This window comes from Physeter macrocephalus, chromosome 15, assembly GCF_002837175.3.
Source record: "Physeter macrocephalus isolate SW-GA chromosome 15, ASM283717v5, whole genome shotgun sequence".
Classification (NCBI taxonomy): Eukaryota; Metazoa; Chordata; class Mammalia; order Artiodactyla; family Physeteridae; genus Physeter; species Physeter macrocephalus.
This window is the reverse complement of record NC_041228.1, coordinates 35174069-35196108: the sequence shown is the minus strand read 5'-3', so window position 1 is coordinate 35196108 and position 22040 is coordinate 35174069. Positions and strand designations below refer to the sequence as shown.

Sequence of the window (22040 nt, the reverse complement as noted above, 5' to 3'; positions counted from 1 at the left end):
CCCTTTTCCGACTAAACTGAGAAGTGTGCCATCTTATTAGTGGTTCATTTACATACTCTTTAAAGAATTATCAAAAGAGGTACAGAGGCCTTGAATAAGTGTAAGGAGGGGCTCAAGCATTCCCTTCCAGGCCTGGTGCATAGGGAAAAGAGCTTCTGATATACTAGGAAACAGCTTTGTTTATACTCAGCAACTCGGCTAGATCGAATGGATAGAATGGGGTAGGTAGGTGTGTGTGTGGCAGACAGCTTTTTTCTAACATACTATTTCATTTAGTGACAATAAATTACCAACTCTACTTTCAAACCCCTAAGACTTATTCAACAATAACTAGTTGTCGGGTGCCCAGTGGGTACCAAGAGCTTCTTAAGCCCTGGTTCCACAGTGGCGAAAGAGACAGATCTGTTCCTGCACCGTCCCTGTTTTCTGAGTAGACTGCTGAGGACCAGTGGATCATTTCTGGGAGAGAGAATGTGAGCGTTGCTCTGGAATCTGAAGCTTTATATCATCACTTAACCCGCTCGACATTTCTGAAGCAGCGCACATTTTTGTGCACTTGTTCACCCTTTGGTTTCTGTGCCTCTGATCTGCCCCGGTTTTCATTTTTCTGAGTGCTGGATCTCCTTCTCGTCTTCATTATGTCTCCTCTGGACAACTGTGGCTTTTTCTTCCCCACTCTCCCTGCTCCAGGATCTCCAGCTTTTAATCTAGTTCTCTCTTTCACACTTTTTTTAAATTGAAGTGTAGTTGATTTACCATACTGTATTAGTTTCAGGTGCACAGCAAAGTGATTCAGTTGTATATACATATATTTTTTCAGATTTTTTCCAGTATAGGTTATTACACGATATTGAATATAGCTCTCTGTGCTATACAGTAAATCCTTGTTGCTGGTCTATTTTATGTATTGTATTTTGTATCTGTTAATCCCATACTCCTAATTTAATCCTCCCAACTCCCTCCCTCTCCCCTTTGGTAATCAGAGGTTTGTTTTCTATGTCTGTGAGTCTGTTTCTGTTTTGTATGTAGATTGATTTGTAAAATTTTTAGATTCCACATATAAGTTCATCTTTCACTTTTTCACTAGAGTTGTCTTATGGTTTTTTCCCTTTCCAACTCTAAATAATAATGATTGACAATTGTGTGGGTTTTAAAAACATTTACAGAGAAAGTTCCATACACTGTCTGAATCAACAAACACTTATTGTGGACCTGCCTTCTGTGTGATAGGCATGGCGCCTGGTACCAACCGCAGTGGTAAGTACTGAGGCTGGTCTAAGCTAACGCGGTAAGGATGGGACAGGCTCAGACACAGTCTTCTCACCCTTGATTCTGGTGAATCATCATCTGAGATGATGATTAGCTTGCAGGACGTTCGTAGGGAACACTGTTGGGACCAGAGCCTGTAGAAGTGGAGGGGAGGAAGCAGGATTGTGCAGAGGGAGAAGCTGAGACAATGTAGTCTCAAAGGAAGTCTCAAGAGTTCTGAACATGGGATGGAGCCCCAGACCTGACTGCTTTCGAAGTAAGACTGACAGCTGAAGGTTGTCTGCCTGCAGCACTCACAGCAGGGGTGGGGAGTGAGTCCTTCAGTCATGAAGGGGGGGTCAGGGAGGTACAGCTCAGCATTCACCACACCTCTCACATTGCTAACATTCACTGGAGGTGACCGACTTGACTTGTTGCCTTGAGCCTTAGTATAAAGGGCAGGGAGCCCATGGAGAAAGATAGCTGAGTTCCTGCACCAAGACTATCGCCCCAGGTGGTGGCAGACCAGGAAGAGGCTGGAATGGGCCTGGTCAAGTCCCACCAGATAAATGAGCAAAGGCCAAGGTCAGGTCAAGACAGGCAACCCTACTTCCTGCCTCAGGTCTTCCTTTACAGAGGTTGTCCCTTCTTCCTGGAATGTTCTTCACTCAGTCTTTAGGTCTCTGCTTACACGTGTCATCCTTTATGCTATCTCCTTGGGCCCAACCTAAATTAAGATCCTAGAGACACACTTGCTTAATATCCTGAATTTGACCTTTGTCACACTTGTCACTCTATGGCCTGTTGGGGGACTAGTTATTCAATGTTTTCTTTCCCATTTTACTGAGAGCCTCAGGAAGGCAGATATTCTTTTTTTTACTGTGTCATCCCCCATGTGTAGTGGGGGGGGGGGGTGCCTGACGCATAGTATGTGCTCAATAAACACTTTTTAAGTGATTAAAACTAAAGTAGGGGCTACATCAGGGTTCTTTGTTTGCAAGCAACAGAAACTGACACTGGGACAATTAAGCAAAAAAAGGGACTTATGGAAAGAATGTGGAGAGCCCCACATAGAGACCAGGGGTGAAAATGGGTAGCACCCATCAGCTCTGCGGGTGGGGAGGTGGGGAGATGGGAGGGTGGGAGGGGTGGTCACCAGGCAGGAGCTGCTGGACAAAACAACTATTTTTTATCTTGGCCGTTCAGTTCAAGAGTCAATTTCCACACGGGAGAGCGAGGGTCTCCTTGGTCTAGCCTGGGTCATATGCTGTTCCCTTGGCTGGAAGAGGACAGCTGATAACGATACCACCAGACTATATCCAAAAGGAAACTGGGGGAGACTGAAGAATAGGAAGTGAATTAAGGGCAGCTAACAAAACAAAACAAAAACCATTCCCATATAGGAGCCAGAGGGAGGAAGAAGCATCTTGACTACCTGGGGTATCAGGGAAGAATCTTCAAAGGTAGGTAGAGGGGTCTACCTTGTTTACCTCTATCCCAGAGCAAATGTTATGCCTGCCACCCATTTTTCTCTACAAAATTCTCAGTCTTGTATTTGATCTCTTTGAATATAGTCAGAACACTTATCTTAAAATCTGCAGCAACTCCATTTTCTGTATCTCCTCTGGCTCTGTTTCTATTGTCTCATGTTTTTCATGGATTTTAGTAATGTTATCTGGTCTCATTGTGTGCTTGGTTATTTTTTGTTGAATTTCAGACATTGTAGATGCAAAATTATAGGGTAATTTAAGTCCTACAAGAATGCCGTCTTGGGCTTCCCTGGTGGCACAGTGGTTAAGAATCCGCCTGCCAATGCAGGGGACATGGGTTCGAGTCCTGGTACGGGAAGATCTCACATGCCACGGAGCAACTAAGCCCATGCACCACAACTACGGAGCCTGCGATCTAGAGCCCGCGAGCCACAATTACTGAGCCCTCACGCCACAACTACTGAAGCCCACGCACCTAGAGCCCGTGCTCCACGACAAGAGAAGACACTGCAATGAGAAGCCTGCGCACCGCAACAAAGAGTAGCCCCCGCTCGATGCAACTAGAGAAAGCCTGCGTGCAGGAACGAAGACCCAATGCAGCCAAAAATAAATAAATTAAATAAATTTTTTTTTAAAAAAGGAATGCCATCTTTCCTCAGAGAGAATTTATATTTGTTTCTGGGAGATAGTTTAAGTTCTAACAATCAAGGATCAACCTAATCCCATTTCAGGGCTGGAGGTGATTGGAAGCTGTGTTCTATGTGAAGACTCATCTATTTCCACATTCGCTGTGCAAGTGTAGACCTTCAGGATCTGAAACCAATGCATTGGAAGTTTACTAGAGGCTCTCTTTTTCAATCATCCTTATACTCCAATTTTTTTTCTTTTCTTTTCTTTTTTTTTTTAATACTCCAATTTTTATTCCCTTAGCTCCTCAAGGCTCTCAAAGTACTGTTGTCTACACCTCTCAGCCATCTACATGTGAGATGCCTCCTGGAAACATCTGGGAGTGGGTGGAGTGGACTCTAAAGGAGAGCAGAATAGTGGTTCCTGTGTTAGTTCAGGTTCTCAAAGAAGCAGACATCCTGTCAAAATCAAATGTGCAAGGAATTGATTGACGGCAATGCCTGTGAAGGGAAAAAAGAAGGAGTCAGGGAAGGTGGGGAAAGCCTTCACACCATGGTGCATGTCTGACCCCTGTGAAGCAGGAAGAGGCTCAGCTTTCAGGCCAGTTCTCAGATGGATTCAGCCAGGCTGATGGGGAGTCCTTGAGCCAACATCTCCTAGTTGAGGAGTCCCATGTCGTGCCATGCTCAGGAACCCCATCATGCTCAGTCATTGGCTGGGAGCAGCCCGTGGGAAACACAGCCATGGTACAGGCGTGACTAAGTAGACACAGAGGGGCAGCGCTGGAGCCTTCAGACAATCATACTCCCATGGAAAGAAGTCTAAGCAGCTCATCTTCATGGTCAACACAGCCCTGTACCGGCAGATGAGGCCAGCACAGAGAAATATCATTTGTTACAGTCTGAGAAACCAGATTTTTAACCCCAGGCCTGTGTTTATCTACATGGAGAAATTTGGGTTGCAATGGTTACAAATTTTAAAACTCTTTGGGGCTTAAAGAGTTATACTCTTAGTTATCTGGGCTCCTTTATCCAAAACTCTGCCCTTATTCCTTCATGGTGCCTGTCAACTGAGGTACCTCTACGGTAGAAGATATTAAAGGGCATCAAAGAGGTTCTGGAATTGCCAACAGCTTGTACAGAGATGGTCAAAGTGAGATTTTCTGGCCTCAGAATACGGAAAGAGAACACAGATTGTTTGCATTTCTCTAAATGTGCATGGGGTTGGCTAGACTGCTAAAGATGAGAATATGTGAAGGAACCCAGGTAAAAGAGGGGGAACAGTCAACACCCCCTACTCTGGTTGCTCAGTTGTCTAAGGAATAGAAAAACTACTTTGCATGCCTAAGATTTCAGAACAGTGGTGAGAGGAAGGGTTTTAAGGGACTGAAAACCTGAGCCAGTGTGCATTTGCAATGATGTCATTGGTCAGAACGGTCAGTTCAAGAATTATTTGTTCCACTGGTGCTTCAGGCACATCAGGTTGAGCTTGTTTCCCAGCTCACGACACCTAGAGTTACCCCTGGAAAGTGAGGGACATAAATATAGGACGGGGAAGGAAGTGCATAGGTGGGAGCAACTTACTGAGCTTGTTCGGTCAAGAAGTGATGACAGCCAAAAACATGAATAACATCACTATTGAAAAGTTTAGCTAAGTTCATGCCTGACAGATCACTGTCTGGGATTTGAGGGTGCTCTTCTCTGGTCGTTCGAGGGTGACATTGGAGAGATTGTCCTGTTTGTCCCACAACAGTATCTACTTGGGCCTCTGCGAAAGTCAGATTGCTGGACCAGATGTAGATGGTTCTAATTTAAATATTCTCAAGTGAACGAATGAATGTGAGGAAATTCTAAGGCAGCTGTTAACTCCTGTGGCTGCGCTCGCTTCGGAGCATCACACTGCTGTTGGTGTTGTAGGGCTCTTCAACCCAGAAGACAATGTCATGGTCACTTCCCGGACATCTTCATTTGCTCAGCTCTGGAAGACCCTGAAGTCCACCTAGTTTGTGAGTTTCCTCTCTTGCAAATGTTGAACCAGAAGCTGGATCATCTGAAAGAACAGAGGTTGTTGAAACCTTTTTCAAACACGGGATCCTAACCCACGGAAATGGATCGAAGGGATGGTGGAGAGAGGACTGGGGGCTGAGTGCAGACAGCAGGTGGCCTGTGTCCATCCCCATCCTCCTTTTCTGTCCCCACTCAAGCCCCTGTGAGGGGACCTTCTCAGGGCACCATTTGGGTATCACCATGACAAAGGAAATCAATGTATTTTGAGTTGGACTGCGCCGTCAGGGACACCCATCCAGGATTGCATGTTTGATTGCATGATTACGAATGCCACACCACACATGGCAATCAGAGTTGAATGGAGATGGACTTCTCTAAAAGGTGACCTGGACAGAACAAGAGCTTTGGAATCAGAAGACCTGGGTTCTAGTCTTGACTCTGACACTTACTAGCTTCCTGACTTCGGCAAATAACTTCTCCAAGTCTCAGTTTTCTGACAATGGGGAGGAAAACATCCCCCTCAAAGAACTATAGGGAAGAGGAAGTGAGATGCCGAGTTGTCTTGGCCTAGAAAGGACAGTCCTGCTCAAACAAACATTCTCCAGGAGCTCTTGTCTGGTTTTCTGACAGCCTTTTGTGCTTTGATTCCTAGCGTTGACCCCAGGCGTCCTGTCTCTGGTCACCCACTTTGTACACATCATTGAGGCCCAATATCAGTGTTTCCTGGGACACAATGCTGATCATCACCCCTGGACTCAACCTACCACAAGCATGGGTCAAAGGCATCAGGTCACTCTTCAGACTGGTCTTGCCAGACTCTGGCTGCTGGAGAGGAAGGGTGGCAGGTAGGCCTCAGGCCTGGTGGCTTGCTTGGTTTCGGACCAGGTTCAGAGTCAGCCTTCCTACTGGGACTTGGGTTGTGAGCCCTACCCAAGCTGAAAACCCTGCAGTGACCCCTCGTGCCTCACCATAAAGTCTCCTCTGTCAGTCAGATTCAGGCAGCCCAGTTCCTCACCCAAATAAGCATCTGTCCTGACCACAAGCCACTGGGGGAAATCTTTAGGTCTGCAGAGGATGGCATGCACAGAGAAGGCCAAACAAGAGCCAGGACACCAGGGTGAGAAGAGAGGTCGGTGGCCTGAGAGTCAGGACACCTGGACTCTGGTCTCAGCTCGGCTAGAATCCAGCTGTCACCATATGTCATGTCTTCCTTATCAGCAGAAGGAAAAGCCTGGATGCAGTGATCCCATGGACCCCATAGGTTCACAAGAAAGAACGTATGAACACAAGAGCTTGAGTCACATGTGTTATTTACTCCCCAGCGGCCCCCATATGGGCACATGGGAAAGTGGAAGGAAAGACAAGGCTTCCAATCTGGCTTATGTGGGAGAAGAGACCCTCAGTTCTTAAGAACTTGAGTGGAAGCAACACCTCGGCCTTATCACACTTTATGCTAAGCAGTACCCCGCTGATATCTATAACACATGTTCTTGTAATTCCTGATCTCAGCGGATAGGCTCCCTTCTGTTCATTGTGAAGGAGTTAGCAGAAGTGAAAGGGTGTGGGTAGCAAAGCAATAGGAAAAGCAGGTTTGTCAAGCCCCATCCCCGTGGATGCCCGGTAATTTAACCTGCAGAATATCAGATAAGCAAACCAATCTCTTAATGGTAGGAAACGAAGTCTGGACTCAGCAAACTAAGAAGTGAGATTGGGCCAGCTATTAAACAGCCCTTTCCTCTCCAGAGGCCATCATTTCTATCTTCTTGCTGATAAAAAGGATGAGTCAGGCGTTTAATTTTACCTGGAACACGAGGCGGTATTGTAGCCACATGCTCCAAATGTTGAGAAGCCTGACAGGAAACAAGAATCATGGAATTTGGCAAAAAGGAGGTGGAAAGACAAGAAGAAAGATTCAAGGAGGGAATCAAAGGAGCCAAACACACGCTGCCCCTGGGCTCAGCACGGAGGGCTTTGGGGCAGGAGGAGGTCCCCGCCGGCGGGGGGCGCCCACGGGGAGATCTCCACAGCCTCCCTTGAGCCTGCACCTGGTCTCCCCAGCTCATCGGAGGAATTTCATGACAATCCAAACCCATTTCACCACCACTTGATCAAATTACTTATGTGAAAATTCTTTATATGTGTCTATGCCACAAGTATGCATCTTATCAGGCTTACTGTTTCAGCTTGTCTTCAGAATATATTTGGATATTAGGGAACCAATGAATAATAGTAATGAAGAAGATGATGATGATAATATCTAAGTACCAGAAACTCTCCCAAGCAATTTAAGTATATTTTCTCACTACATCCTCATGACAGCCCCTTAAGGTAAGTAGTATTATCACTATTTCACAAATAAGAAAACAGAAGCTCAGTGAGTTGAAGTAATTTGCTCATGGTTTCAAGGCTACTCAGTGGTGAAGCTAGAAGTCCAACCCAGAACTATTTGCACTCAAATGCATATTCTTAGTTAATATGCTTGACAATGCAGCCAACGATGGGTAGGGCTCATTCAATAAACACTCACGAATGCTCAGCTCTCCCAAGCACTGTCTATCGATAATCTCATTTAAATACTCACAGCCGCCCATAGCTGTACTATTATTATCATTCTTTTTAAAATTATTGTTATTATCGGACTTCCCTGGTGGCGCAGTGGTTAAGAATCCACCTGCCAATGCAGGGGACATGGGTTCGAACTCTGGTCTGAGCAGATCCCACATGACGCGGAGCAACTAAGCCCGTGCACCACAGCTACTGAGCCTGCGCTCTAGAGCCCGCGTGCCACAACTACTGAAGCTGGCGCGCCTAGAGCCCATGCTCCGCAAAGAAGAGTAGCCCCTGCTCGCCGCAACTAGAGAAAGCCTGCGTGCAGCAACGAAGACCCAACGCAGCCAAAAATAAAATAAATAAATTTTAAAAAATAAAATAAAATAAAATTCTTGTTATTATTACAGAAGAAGACAATGAGACTTGAGAGGTCCAGTAAGTTGCCCAAGGAATTCAAGCAGTAGGTGTTGGATGCAACCCTGGGCAGCCTGACTCACAAGCTCACGCCGTTAACCACCAAGTTAAATTAGAGAGTGCCCTTCCGACTCACTGACCCAGGGGAACACACACTGTGTTGCCAATAATTTGAATTTCCAGGGTAAATCCTATCTGTTGGCTAAGTTCAACTACCTATTTTAACTACTTAGGGCCTTTCCCACGGGAATAATATTTGGCACCTGGCTGATCACCAACGGCACAGATCTTGGGGCAGTTTCTTCTCTCTTGGGCTTGAAATATTTATTGCCCATCCCCAGTAATGCAATGCTCCTATGTGAATCCAAGGACGATGAGCTTGACACCCTCCTCCCCACCCCCTACTATGAAACTTTGTTTAAACCTTCTAAAATCATTATGTGGCCAGCTCCACGCTTTGCCCCTATTTACCACCCTTGGCAGGATGTGAGCATGTCATTAGTAAGGGCCAAGCTCTCAGAACTATGCTGGGTGTTCTTTTTTTTTTTTTGCGGTACGCGGGCCTCTCACTGTCGTGGCCTCTCCCGTTGCGGAGCACAGGCTCCGGACGCGCGGGCTCAGCGGCCATGGCTCACGGGCCCAGCCGCTCCGCGGCACGTGGGATCTTCCCGGACCGGGGCACGGACCCGCGTCCCCTGCATCGGCAGGCGGACTCTCGACCACTGCGCCACCAGGGAAGCCCTATGCTGGGTATTCTAAGTCGAGTCTGATCTAAAGGGCTTTGGGATTTCCCAGCACTAGGCCTCCATTTGACGGAAGGTTCCAGTCTGTCCCAGGCTTCCTTTCCCCAGTTACAGCAGCATTGCCTCACCCCTTCCAGACCTCCTACACTTTTGAAAAGGCCCCCTAAAGCATTTCTAATGTCAACCTCCATTTCCTGCAGCGTGTTTGGATATAAGTTTTCTGGAGTCTTATCAGCATGGAGAATCTCGAGCCCTTTCTGGTGTTCTCTGCCCACCTCCCGAATCCTCATCAAGTTCTTGTAATCTGATTCCAGATTAAGAAAACAGCAGTTCTTCCATACAAATGAGTGTAGCCTGCCCCAAGGGTTTCACAATTTCTTTGTCCTCATCTCTCGTATAAGGCCTTATCCTTTGCCATTTGAGGAAGAAATTCCTTTTACGTCCTTAACCTTTTGTTTATTGTTCATTGTTTTTGTCCCTTTGGATGCTTCAAAATGGCCATTTGCTTTCTTTCTACAACAATGTTTTGTCTTTTGGGATCAGGACTTGGCCAAGCTTTAATTTCCTCATCTGTCAAGGAGTTGGACTACATCAGGGCCAGAAACCTTTTTCTGCAAAGGGCCAGATAATAAGTATTTTCGACTTGTGGGCCATGATGTCTCTATAGCAACTACTCAACTCTGCCGTTGTAGTGGGAAAGCAGCCACAGACAATACATAAATAAGTGAGCATGGCTGTGTGCCAATAAAACTATTTATGGCCACTGAAATTAAAACTGCATGTAATTTTTGCTTTTCATGTAATACTATTTTACCAACCATGTAAAAATGTAAAAGCCATTCCTAGCTTGTGGGATGTATAAAATCAAGCAGTGGGCCGGGTTTGGCCTCGGACTAGATGATTCTAAGTTTCCTCCTTAGTATCGAATCATGACATTTCAGAACTGGGGGGGCAGGGGGGCGGTTAGAAGCCATCAAGTCCAATTGCCCTGGGTGCCACAGAAGGAGAGAGTGGCCAGAAAGACAAAGTGACTGACCCACACTTACACAGCTGACGGGTGAGGGGCAGCTCAGGACCACAGCGTGAGTCTGTTGGCTCACCGTCTGGGTCAATCCCACCCCTGTGCGCTGCCCCCCAGAACGTAAACATACACGCTGGCTTCTATTTATTAGCAGAATGAGATCATTTTAAAGAGTTACAAGTTTGGGGACCACTCTTTACTCTTGCCCGGAAATTTTACAACTCAACGATATTTAAATCGTTGAAACGCTTTATTTGAATGAACATATAAACTACTTGCGTCTGTGAAACACTAAAAAGTTTGTATAGAGTATGCTTTTGTTGTTGTTATGATTAAGGTCAAATTAGACAATGGCTTAAATCAACTCAGAGCAGCTTAACAGATATCCAAAATTTGTGACACTTGAATTAAAAAATAAGTAAAGTCAATGTATCTAGAAAACTTTCTTGGATGAATTGGATGGAAGTACTAAATAGAAGAATAATCTGACATATACACAGACACACAAAAGGGAAAATTTTGGTATGTCCCCTCAAAGAGTGGTAAAATTAGCACAGATAAGTTAAAAAACTACCCCTAGATAAGCTGTGTACAGGGTATGCCACCTCTAACCTCCAAGAAGCCCTGAAAAGTATTTTTGACAAGAGCCTGACTTTGCAGCAACATTGAGTCAATCACAGAGCAGCCAGCTTAAAATATGAAGCCCTGGGCTTCCCTGGTGGCGCAGTGGTTGAGAGCCTGCCTGCCGATGCAGGGGACACGGGTTCGTGCCCCGGTCCGGGAAGATCCCACATGCCGTGGAGTGGCTGGGCCCGTGAGCCATGGCCGCTGAGCGTACCGAAAAAAAAAAAAAAAAAAAAAAAAAAAAAAAAAAATGAAGCCCTATTTTAAAATCTATCAGTCCCCATCCAAATGGATTGACCAGGCAATAAGCTAGTTTATCGCAAAAGTCTGCATTTTCCTTTCCCTGTTTACCTGCTAAAAATGGATAGAGTGTTTTAGAGGGGTGTGTGTGTGTGTGTGTGTGTGTGTGTGTGTGTGTGTGTGTGTGGTGTGTGTATTGGGGTGGGGACTGGGCAGCTGCTTTAAAAATTCAGTGCTCCCACTCCTTTTTTTTGGTGCCCAGGAAGGCAGGAAGTGGAAGTTGGGATAAGAAGGAATTTTATTTAAAATAGTCCACGAAAACAAGTTTTAGAATGGTAATGGAGAGAGGAGGAGGCAGTCCAGAAAGGGAGGACTGTTCAGCAATTCCCATCTGGAACTCAGTTTATGCTTCCTGAATCTTCACACTATTTCTGCAGTCTCTCAACTTCCAGGAGAGTCCCTGCCTTAGCAGCCAACTCTGGCAAGTGGTCCAAGGAGAGACATTACAGCAAAGAGAGAGAGCAAAGACACGGCGAGTAGCTCTCCAGGAGGCCCACATCTTCCCCTCGTCACCCTGCTGTGGACTGCTGGCTCCCTCACCTTCCCGAACCCTTCCCCAAGCCTGCTGGCACTCACACCTGGGAAGAAGAGGCATCCCCTGTAGCAGAGGCAGCCCTGCTGATGCGCGCTCAGGTCTCTACCTACTAGACACCAAGCTGACCTCACAACTAGTCAGCAAGATGCACTAAACGCTCCCAGCCAGCACGCTGGCATCCAGCCTTATATGTGAACCTGCTCTTGCAGGTGCCAAACCGTTTCCCCTGCTCCCCAGACCTTCGGGAGTTCAAGTCTCCATCTCACAAAAGAAAAGGATCTGGGCTTTTTATTTTGCAGAGGAGGAAGTGAGTGGTTTAGCTTTTCCTCTGGAGTAAAGAGGCCCTTGGCCTTAGTTTATCATCTCCTCACCTGTTCCCTTAAACACACACACCACCCAGTCAACACCTGGAAGGAGGATCTGGGCATCCCACGTCCACTCAGGCAGAAGTCCTAGACATTCTCACTCTTTGCTCACCTGGTCCATTCTTGGGCGTATTTGACTCCTGAGCTCTCAGGGTTTTTTTGTTTTTTTTGTTTTTTTTAAACACTTGATGGTTTTTTAAAAAATTTTATTTATTTTATTTATTTATCTTTTGCTGCATTGGGTCTTTGCTGCTGCACACGGGCTTTCTTTAGCTGAGGCGAGCGGGGGCTACTCTTCGTTGTGGTGCGCGGGCTTCTCATTGCGGTGGCTTCTCTTGTTGCGGAGCACGGGCTCTAGGCGTGTGGACTTCAGTAGTTGTGGCTCGAGGGCTCTAGAGAGCAGGCTCAGTAGTTGTGGCTCGAGGGCTCTAGAGAGCAGGCTCAGTAGTTGTGGCACACGGGCTTAGTTGCTCCGCGGCATGTGGGATCTTCCCGGACCAGGGCTCAAACCCGCGTCCCCTACGTTGGCAGGCAGAGTCTTAACCACTGCACCACCGGGGAAGCCTGAGCTCTCAGTTTTATCCCCCCTTTTCCTACGCATCTTTAGTTCTGTGGCCTTCTATTCATGTTTGTTAATTCATTCATTTATGTCTGCCACCAACATTGGGTGCCACCATGTGCAGGCCAATGCTGGTGGAGACAAGATAAAGGAGGTCCCTGTGTGCTTGGGACTGGAGGTGTAGCAATGAACGAGGTAGTTGAGAAATAATTACCTAAGGATTTATACCCTTACTGTGTGGTGAGTGCTGTGAAGGATATTTGCTCACTAAATATTGGTAGAGAACCTACTCGTGCACGGCCGACGGCACAATGTTCATCATCAAGAGATGTCCCCATGCCTGTTTTCATGGAAAGAGACCATTAATCTCACAATCACACTCACGAGTGCTACAGTTACACTCTGAGGACGTAGCAGGGGAACCTAGGGTCCTGGGAGTCAGCTCCCAGTGGCTTCTGGGACGCAATGGTGTTGAAGCAGAGACCTGAAGCCCAGCTAACTTGTTTGGCTTCTCTGCCATATACCCAGGAATAGGTGTGATGCCCCTGCCTTTTGCCTGTATCTCGTGTTGCCAGGGAACCACCCAAACCTTCCCCTGAGACTACCCCAAGGTCTCTGACAGTGGGTATCCGACACGTGGACCCTCCGACTGCTTCAGCTTTGCTCACCACCTAGCACAGGGCCTGCACGTAGTAGTCACTCACTAAATATGGATATTTAATATAAAGTAAGTAATTTCCATTTCTTTGATAACTAGCTCTGCTCCTCTGTGGTTGGGGGTCTCCTCTCACATTATTCTCACATTCCTTTGCCCTCTGGGGAGAACTTGTTGCTAAGTTGCTCCTCTCTGCCGTAGCTATGTACTGTCCACCAACACAAGGCCAGTTGCTAATTTATACTGTAGCCTCTGGGGTGGGTGTCTCATTACGATGAACTGAAACCCATAGCAGTCCATCTTTCCTGGCCTCTGCTGTGCTTCCTTCAGCAGCACATATATTTCCTGGCCTCTGTTTGGGGAGCTGGAAGATTAAACTGGAGGAATACACATGGCTTGAGGGATTTGTAACCATAGGAAGCTCAGAAGCGCGGCTGCTCGCTCAGGCAGAGAGTTTGGGTCCCCAGCTCTCATCCCCCTTTACTACTTATTCTTTTCAATCCTTGCTCACCTGAAGCATCAGCCAGGCTCAGTCAACTAAGGAGCGTTCCGAGCCCCAGGAGCACACAGTTCTGACTGCGGTTCTCCTCCCAGGGCGGGTCTGAGCAACCACTCAGTGACCGTTGCATGTCGCCTACAAGGAGAGTCACAGGCCAGCCCTGGGCTCACCCCCCGGGGGCGTGGGGGGGGCGGGATCCTCATTAAGACAATTTGGAGACACTTAGCAGAGTTCAAGTTCAGGGTCAGTGCGCAGCGGGGCTCCTAATCAAAACCTTGGCGCTTTTAAGAGGAGAGCTGCTGAGGAGAGGTGAGATGCTCCACAGACCGGCCAGGGAGGGGCTGAGGGCGGGCAGCGCTTGGCCGGCAGCCGGCCACTTGCAATCACTTGGGAGGAGGACATGGCCCAGCCTCTTTCTCTGTTTCACAGCTGTTTCGTGGCAGTATTCCTGCAGTGGGAACAAGCTGCAAGATCTGATCGTGTTCAAGTGGTCACCATGTTCTCCTCCTAGGCTTGACTGAGGGACTGTCATTCATGTCCCCAGTCGGCAGGTGGGCGTCCCATGGATGTCAACAACGACTTCCCAATTCTCAAGGTGACGCTTTCCTTCCTTTTAGGTATATGATCTGTGATGACTTGAGGGGCTCCCAGAAACTGCTCAGCTCTGAGCGTTAGGAGAAAGCATTGTTTTAAATCATCTGTATAATATAGCCACATTTTAGAAATAAACTTGAGAAAATTAAGAGAAAACACGCATGATCTCGTTAACCTGATATTGTACTACTGTTGCCATTTTGGTGTATTTTCGTCCATCTTTTTCAAACGCACTTTTTTACAATGCTATAATAATGTGTGTTGAATGGTGTCCTATTTTGCTTTTTGTGTCTATCCAGTCTTCATAATAATGAATTGGAGTGGCTAGATACTATTTATTGAAAGACTAGCTCATATTTATTTAATTGTTCCTTATGGCTTTAGATTTTCTTGCCTCCAGTTTTTCCACTAGTGGAAGGGCACGGGAAGCACCATTTTTGTACAAGATCCATGATACAGTCCCAGGAAAGAGCCTGAGTCGTGTGGCAAAATAACTCTCTCTGCTGAAGGCTGACTTAAATCAACGATGCCTTCTGGGGTATCCGGACTGAGGCTAACTGCACATCAATATCAGGCAGTGCTCCGTATGGTAGATAAGACTCCGTCCCAGATCCTGGATTTGCAACCTGTCTCATTTCTGTCTCTACGAACACCTGCTTCTTGCTCTCTCCACTTCCCAGAACACACGGTAGATGAAAAATAGCCACTCCTGAGCTCCTGGGTTCAAATCACCTTTCAAGAAACTGATCTCTGTCTCTTAATCCCTATTCCAAATTCCAGACAGAGGGAATCTGATGGCTATCTTTAGGCCTGGTATAGCTCTCCTCTATTCTGTCAAATACAGTCAGGGAGGTAAAGTCACCTAGTACTCACTGGAGGCCCACCCTGTTACTACTGTGAGTGACGTATCCTTCCCTGATCCAAGGCCACACCCTCCAATTGTGCCCTGTAATCCCACTCCTCCCCACCTTCTCAAAAATGTGGTTCCTGCAACCACGCCCTCCCTCTCTTGCATTTCAGTTCCCCCCATCATTTGTGTCCTCTTGTTTATCAGCAAACATGTTCTGGGTATCTTTCAACTTAAATAACAAACCTCCCTTGACTCCATGTGTTTCTCGATTTAACACCCAATCTCTCTGCTCCTATTGACTGGTAAATTCTCAAAAGAATGATCTCTACTCTGTCTCCATTTCCTCATCTTCATTCTCTTCTCAGTCCCTTCAATTGGATTTGCACCCTTCCAGTTCCACTAAAATTCTCTGGTTCAGGTCACCAAGTCCTCCATCTGGGCACGTCTCTAGCCTCAACTCTCAACCTTTCAGATAGAGTCCATACAGCTGACCACTCCTTTCTTACAACATTCTCTTCTCCTGGTTGAGGATACCATATGTGATCGATGCTCTGGCGTGCTACCCAGATTTCCCGGCAGGGCCGAGGAACTCCTTCCCCCAGTGGTCAGGCACGTTGGTATTTGACAACTCAGGGCTCAGTCCATCTCTGGGAATTGCTCTCAGAAGGGCAAACTGCTTTGCGCCTTCCTGGGGATAGCCCATATCCAAAGTCTGGTTGATGTGAGGGTACAAAGCATCCATTTGGGACAACTCTAAAGGACTAGCTCAGTTCCAGAGCTCTCAGCTGGACTGGACAGGCTGAGGCTTCAGCTGCAACAGCATCACGTTCAAATTTCTCCCTCTGTCCAATCCTGCTTACCTCATTTCCTTCAAGGTGCTGTCCCTGAGATCTCCCAAATCTCGGTCTCAGAATTTGTGTCGAGGGGACCTGACCTAGGACAACAAAGTCTCCTGGTTTTCCTCTTATCCCATTTTCTGCCACCCGGATTTGTTACAAGCTCATTCCTGATTTCTTTTCTGCCTCAACAATTTCAAAATACCTCTTTTTCTCTCTCCTTCTCACTCCCTCCGTTCTCTCTTTAGCTTTCTTTGTTTGTATTGTCTGGCTGTTACACTTTAGAGAACTAAGAAAGTCATATCCCACTCTAACAGTTTTCCTTAGAAATACTCACACTACCCAACAACTGTATTCAAGTTTTCTGAAATCTAAGGAAGAGAGAAATTGCAGGATGGATTTTATTCACTGGGTTAGATAAAATAAATGCAGCATTATCTATTCTTCCATAATTGGTTAGGTAAGTAGTATTTACCCATAGGTGCAAACCTGCGGACTTGATACACAAATCAAACTGGTGAGGTGAAATTATGTACTTAGCTGCTATTTGGTTGTAAGTACATTTTATTCTTTCTCTTAATTCAGCTCGAAAATAAAGAAGAAAAGGACCAAAAGTCTGGATTTGCAACAGCTGTAAACTTTCCAGTGGGGTAGGGGGAAATTGAACACTTTTTCAGAAAGAGCTTCACAAGCTGAGGCATCAAGAGGAAACTGGCTGGGCTTCCCTGGTGGCGCAGTGGTTGGGAGTCCGCCTGCCGATGCAGGGGACGCGGGTTCGTGCCCCGGTCCGGGAAGATCCCACGTGCCGCGGAGCGGCTGGGCCCGTGAGCCATGGCTGCTGAGCCTGCACGTCCGGAGCCTGTGCTCCGCAACGGGAGAGGCCACAACAGTGAGAGGCCCGCGTACCGCAAAAAAAAAAAAAAAAAAAAAAAAGGAGGAAACTGGCTTCCTAGACTATTATGTACAAATGAGATCATCTAGAAAACCAGAAAATATCCAATATATAATATAGCATTCACGTCCATAGCATATTAAAAGTACATACACAACCAATGTTGATCTCTTAGTTTTGACAACTGAACCGTGGTTATGTAAGATGTTAACATTAAGAGAAGGTGGGTGAAGAGTACAGGGGAGCTCCCTGTATTGGCTTTGCAACTTTTCTGTAAATCTAAAATTAAAAGTTTAGGGACTTCCCTGGCAGTCCAGTGGTTAAGACCTTACACTTCCACTGCAGGGGTTGCGGGTTTGATCCCTGGTCAGGAGGTAAGATCCCACATGCTGTGGGGCATGGCCAAAAAAAAATTTTTTTTAAGTAAAATAGAAAGTTTGAATAATATCCAGTTCAATATGTCAGCTCAACTTGATTAGCAAGCTATTGAGAAGAAGTACCTCTATTTTGCTGAAATTGGGTGTTTGGTGACGCCAGCCATTCAGAGTACAGCTCTGAACACTGAAATCAGAGAAAAGGTCTCTGAGCAGCTAAAAGCTCTCAGGAACTCACAGGAAAGGCAGAGTCCCCCTCAGGCCTGCTCACGGCAGTAGGGCATGAAGCTACTGACAAGACCAGAAGCTGCTGAGAAACCCAGATCGCAGCAAGTAGTGCCAGAAGGAAAACTACCAATAAATGCACAGCTAGTTGGGGACAGCGTGTACGGGTAAACTGAACCGGGCACGTCATGGAGTCTGCCTGGATTATAATGTGTTTCAATGGAGGGCATTCATAATGATATTCTTGGATGACAAATAGAGGTTGAAGTTATTTTTGGCTTAGGTGGGAAAGGCTTGTTAGAACTTCCTTCTCATCTCTGCCCGCACACCCTCTCCCCAGAGTGGAAATTCAGTGGAGGAGGATGAACGTGAGCTTTGGAGCTCACATCTCACACCATCTGACCTTGGGCAAATTCCTTCCCCTTTCTGAGTCTTAGTCTCTCCATCTATAACATGACAATACTGATAGGGATCCTGCAAAGGTTGCAGTGAAGATTCTGTATGAGACTATTTTTGAAGCAGTTAGCAAACGCCTAGCACTCAGTGGGTAAGAGGGGTCTGGGAGGTAAAGGATGCACACAGCACTTTGCGGCTCCCTCTCTGTTCGGGCTCTCTGTTCGGTCTCTGAGCGCTAGACGGACTGGTATGGTGCAGTCAATGATCTTCTTAAGCCCAAGCAATCGGAGTGAAACTTACGGGGTGAGGTTGGAAGAGGTTCGAAGCTCTGGCATCTTTGTGGTCTTGGCTTGACTTTGTATCATCATCTTTCTGTATGCTTCTTATCTCTGGAAGTTCCCATGAGGCTGGCAGAGTAGATGGGTCTGGGGCTGCCATTACCCTCCATCTCCAAGGCGGTGAGTAGGTCGCTCAGGCCAGTCATGCCCGACCCGACCTTGCGACGTACCTGATGCTGTTCCCCATGGTGGCCTCACGGGCCTCCTTCCTATTTCTTGAAGGCATCAAGCACACTTCTGCCTCCAAAACCTTTGCCCTTGGGGCTTCCCTGGTGGCACAGTGGTTGGGAGTCCGCCTGCCAATGCAGGGGACACAGCTTCGTGCCCTGGTCCTGGAAGATCCCACATGCCGCGGAGCGGCTGGGCCCGTGAGCTATGGCCGCTGAGCCTGCGCGTCCAGAGCCTGTGCTCCGCAATGGGAGAGGCCACAGCAGTGAGAGGCCCGCGTACCACCAAAAAAAAAAAAAAAAAAAAAGAATTGTTTATTTTCAGATAGTATTGCATGCCATAAAGAAAATAAATGAAGACTATGTCACAGAGAAAGACTAGGGATTTGTCAAATAACCATAAACTTATTTGCTATTCAATTGTCCAGAGAATTAATCAAGCCAACTTCCTTATTTCAAGACTGAACAGTGAATTTTTGTGTTCAGAATGATTGTCCAGAAGATCTGAAAGATTAAATTCTATCCCTTATATTCATTTTTAAGAAAGGAAGGAGAGAAAATAGGAGGGAGAGAAGAAGAAAGGAGGAAGGGAAGGATAAAACTATGTTCTAGAAAAATTTCTTACAAGGTAGAGAAAATCCAGTTAACCAAAACATGCTATTCCCAAAGAATTCCAGCTAATCAAGGATCCATGGAACCAGTTAAACCTGTATCTTATTACTTTGACTATTTAGACTGAAAAATCTAGGAAACAGTGCTAATATTTATTTATTTTTCCTGATTTTGAAAATCATCTCTTTTTACTGGAGAAAATCCTGGTGTGGTTTTTATAAATATTGTTTTGATTTCAGGTATCTCTATTCTGTAATCTAGTTCCTTTTGGGTTTACAAATGACATGTGACTCATCTGTGGTCTTTATATAACTGGAAAAAATATGTCTGCAAAAATGACACATTTGTAAAAGTTACAGTATTTTTTAGATCAAAGCAATCCAATTTAGTTCAAATTGATTCAGGCAGGACATGTTATTACTGACCTTGAAAAGGGTTCAGGGTGCATCCTGGACCATATAATTGTTTCTATTTTTCTTGATTAACTAATAAAAGGCAGCGACATCCTTTTCAGAGTGAGTCCAATTAACTGAGTGTGACACGGGCAGGGCCTGCATGATTTAGATGCGATTCCCTTCCCATCTATAAATACACCTTTTAAAGTCAAGGATAAAGGATGTGACCCTCAGCTTAGGGCAGAACTGAGATTTTCCAAAGCAGTTTTCTGTCATAGTAGGGTTCATGGAGAAAACTAAGAGCTTGGTCAGAGTACAGGCATTCTGGAATGTTCCTGGGCATCGTGGCACCAATCTAGATAGATGTAAAATTGTTAGGGGAACCACTGACCGAAACTACCCACCCTGGCCAGGCAAGATATTAGCCACTTGCATGAGTTATCTTAACAAAAGGAGGTCCTGGTAAGGAACGCAAAACTAACGAGCTACCACCGACTGGAAGAATTCTGGCAAGGTCAAAAGGAGAGAGAAGACGCCAGCCTATATGTCCTACCAACCTCCCAGAATCCTTCTCGCTGGAATCCATCTTGGCTGAGCCATGTGCGCGCCACCAGGAAAGACCCTGAGTCAGAATGCTTGTCCAGAGACAACCCGGAAACTAACCCCATTACCATGAAACCCAAGACTGTGAGCCACGTGGCAGAGCAGTCCTCCTGGGTTCCCTTACCCTGCTGCTCTCTGCCCGGGCGCCCCTTCCCAGTAAAGTCTTTTGCTCTGTCAGCACGTGTGTCTCCTCAGACAATTCATTTCTGAGTGTTAGACAAGAGCCCACTCTCGGGCCCTGGAAGGGGTCCCCCTTCCTGCAACAAAATCAGAACAGTGTAACTAGTAAGATCTGGAGTTTTAAAACATGGTTCCAGTGGAAACGCCTGAACCATGGTTGGGAGCTGGTTTATCCTCTCTTCCACCATCAGATGCTCATATAATAAATGCTAACCTTTGAGCACACAGCAGGTGCCTTGTTATATTCATTAGCTCATGCAACTGCCCTGTCATGTGTGTACCATTATTATGCCCATTTTGAAGATGCGAAAATTGAGGCTTAGCTGGATAATTTGGGCAATCTCACATACTGGTAACTGAAGGAGTCAGAATTCCAGCAAATGACCCTAGAAGCTGAATTCATTAACACTTCTTTTTGATCCTGTTGTGTGTTGGCATTTCTTGTAAAGTTTTGTTAGAAGAGAAAAATTAGATTAAGTTGTTAAAACAAACCACCCACTCTCCAAACCAGGCTTAAAGACCACCCACTTAGAATTATCAGAACATCTCTACCTAGTGCCGCTGTACCTGGCAGAGAGGGGTAACTATAATCTCCAGAGAGGTGAAACCTTTGTCCTGGGAAGGGGCTTAGAGCCTTCTCACTGAGCCCAGACACCTGGGATGATGATGAGAAGGAGACAATGGCAATAGTTAATAACAGCACTCACATTTATTGAGTGCTTGCTATGTGCTAGGCATTAAAGCATTATGCTAAGCACGCTAGGTGGATTATCCCCACTGATCCTTCTTCAAACCTTTCGAGTCAGTACTGTTATCATTCTGAATTTTAAAAGGAGGAAACTCAGACTTAAACTGTGTGCCCTGCCCAAGGTCATGGAGAATTCCTAAGCAACAGATATTTGAACCTTCATCTATCTGACTGCAGAGCCTGAGTCCTCAGCCACTAGACTGTATGCAACCCAAGGTCAAACCAAGCTGAATGTCATGAGGAGTTGGGGTCAGGTTAACTGCCTGAGTCAGAAACAGAAAGATGAGTCTGCTAAGAAGTAAGTGGAGAGGGGTACAGCAGTTGAGAATGTACTCACCAAGCCACTGATTCGTTCTATTCTTCAACAAATATTTCCTGCTTTCTCACTATTTGTTAAGCTCAGTTAGTTCCTCTCATGAGCTCTCTCATTCGTTCAGCAAACATTTACTGAATGCTTCATCCTGGAGAGATAAAAATAAGTAAGTCCCTGTCCCCAGAAGCTCCTGCTTAGCAGAGAAGTTGTGCTGACAAATCGCTAAGAAAAAAGAAAAGAAAAAAATCACTAACCCAAACAAATAAACCAAATCCAGCCGACCCCAGCTGCCTAAGGATGCGGGAAACTGGCTTCAGAGCTCCTGCTGCTGGAGTATGCTGCCATGGGGGACACACTCTTCTATTCATTCGTGAGTGTTGGACACCCGAAGACAAACCCAGATCTTAGTGAGGGGAGGGACTGCAGACCGAAACACAGGGAAATGGCAGGAATGGGGACTGGTGAGTGAAAAGAAAATACGCATGTGTTGTTGGGCTTCGGGATGAGACGAGCCTCACCCCGGGCAGACATCTAAGGGCGCTCTCTGGGGGCCATAGCTGAAGCCAGAGAACGGTTGGTAGAATTAAGGAACACTGCTATTTCATACATACTTTTAAGCTGCTGCCTGTACGATGCTTGACTGCAGACTAATCCTTCTCTCCCTCAAACCTTCGGTAAGTCTGGTATTCTGCTGTTACTTGCGGGCAGGAGACGGAAAAGCTGCTGTGAGGACCCAAGGGGCAGCAGGGAAGCAGGATGCAGACTGAGTGTGGGTCCTGCAGCCCCCAGGTAGGCTCAGAAACCTTAAGGGGGTTGGGGTGGGCTGCAATAGACAAAGGGGGCGTGGCAAGGGTCAGGAATCAGGAGAGCTGGGGGGGTGA

The 22040-nt window shown here is 46.4% G+C and overlaps 1 long non-coding RNA gene across 4 annotated transcripts; it reads right to left on the bottom strand.

The window, feature by feature from the left end:
- Positions 1-894: 894 nt before the first annotated feature.
- On the bottom strand, positions 895-22027 carry LOC114487865 (uncharacterized). Of its 4 annotated transcripts, none has more exons than XR_008619473.1 (6): positions 21771-22027; positions 21414-21617; positions 21184-21307; positions 18104-18544; positions 4949-5414; positions 895-3865 (listed from the first exon to the last, which is right to left on the bottom strand). It is a non-coding gene; the product is annotated as an uncharacterized lncRNA (long non-coding RNA). The 4 variants fall into 4 exon arrangements; XR_008619474.1 differs by having other exon boundaries at positions 21414-21579; XR_003683369.2 differs by having other exon boundaries at positions 21414-22027.
- Between the last annotated feature and the right edge of the window lie 13 nt (positions 22028-22040).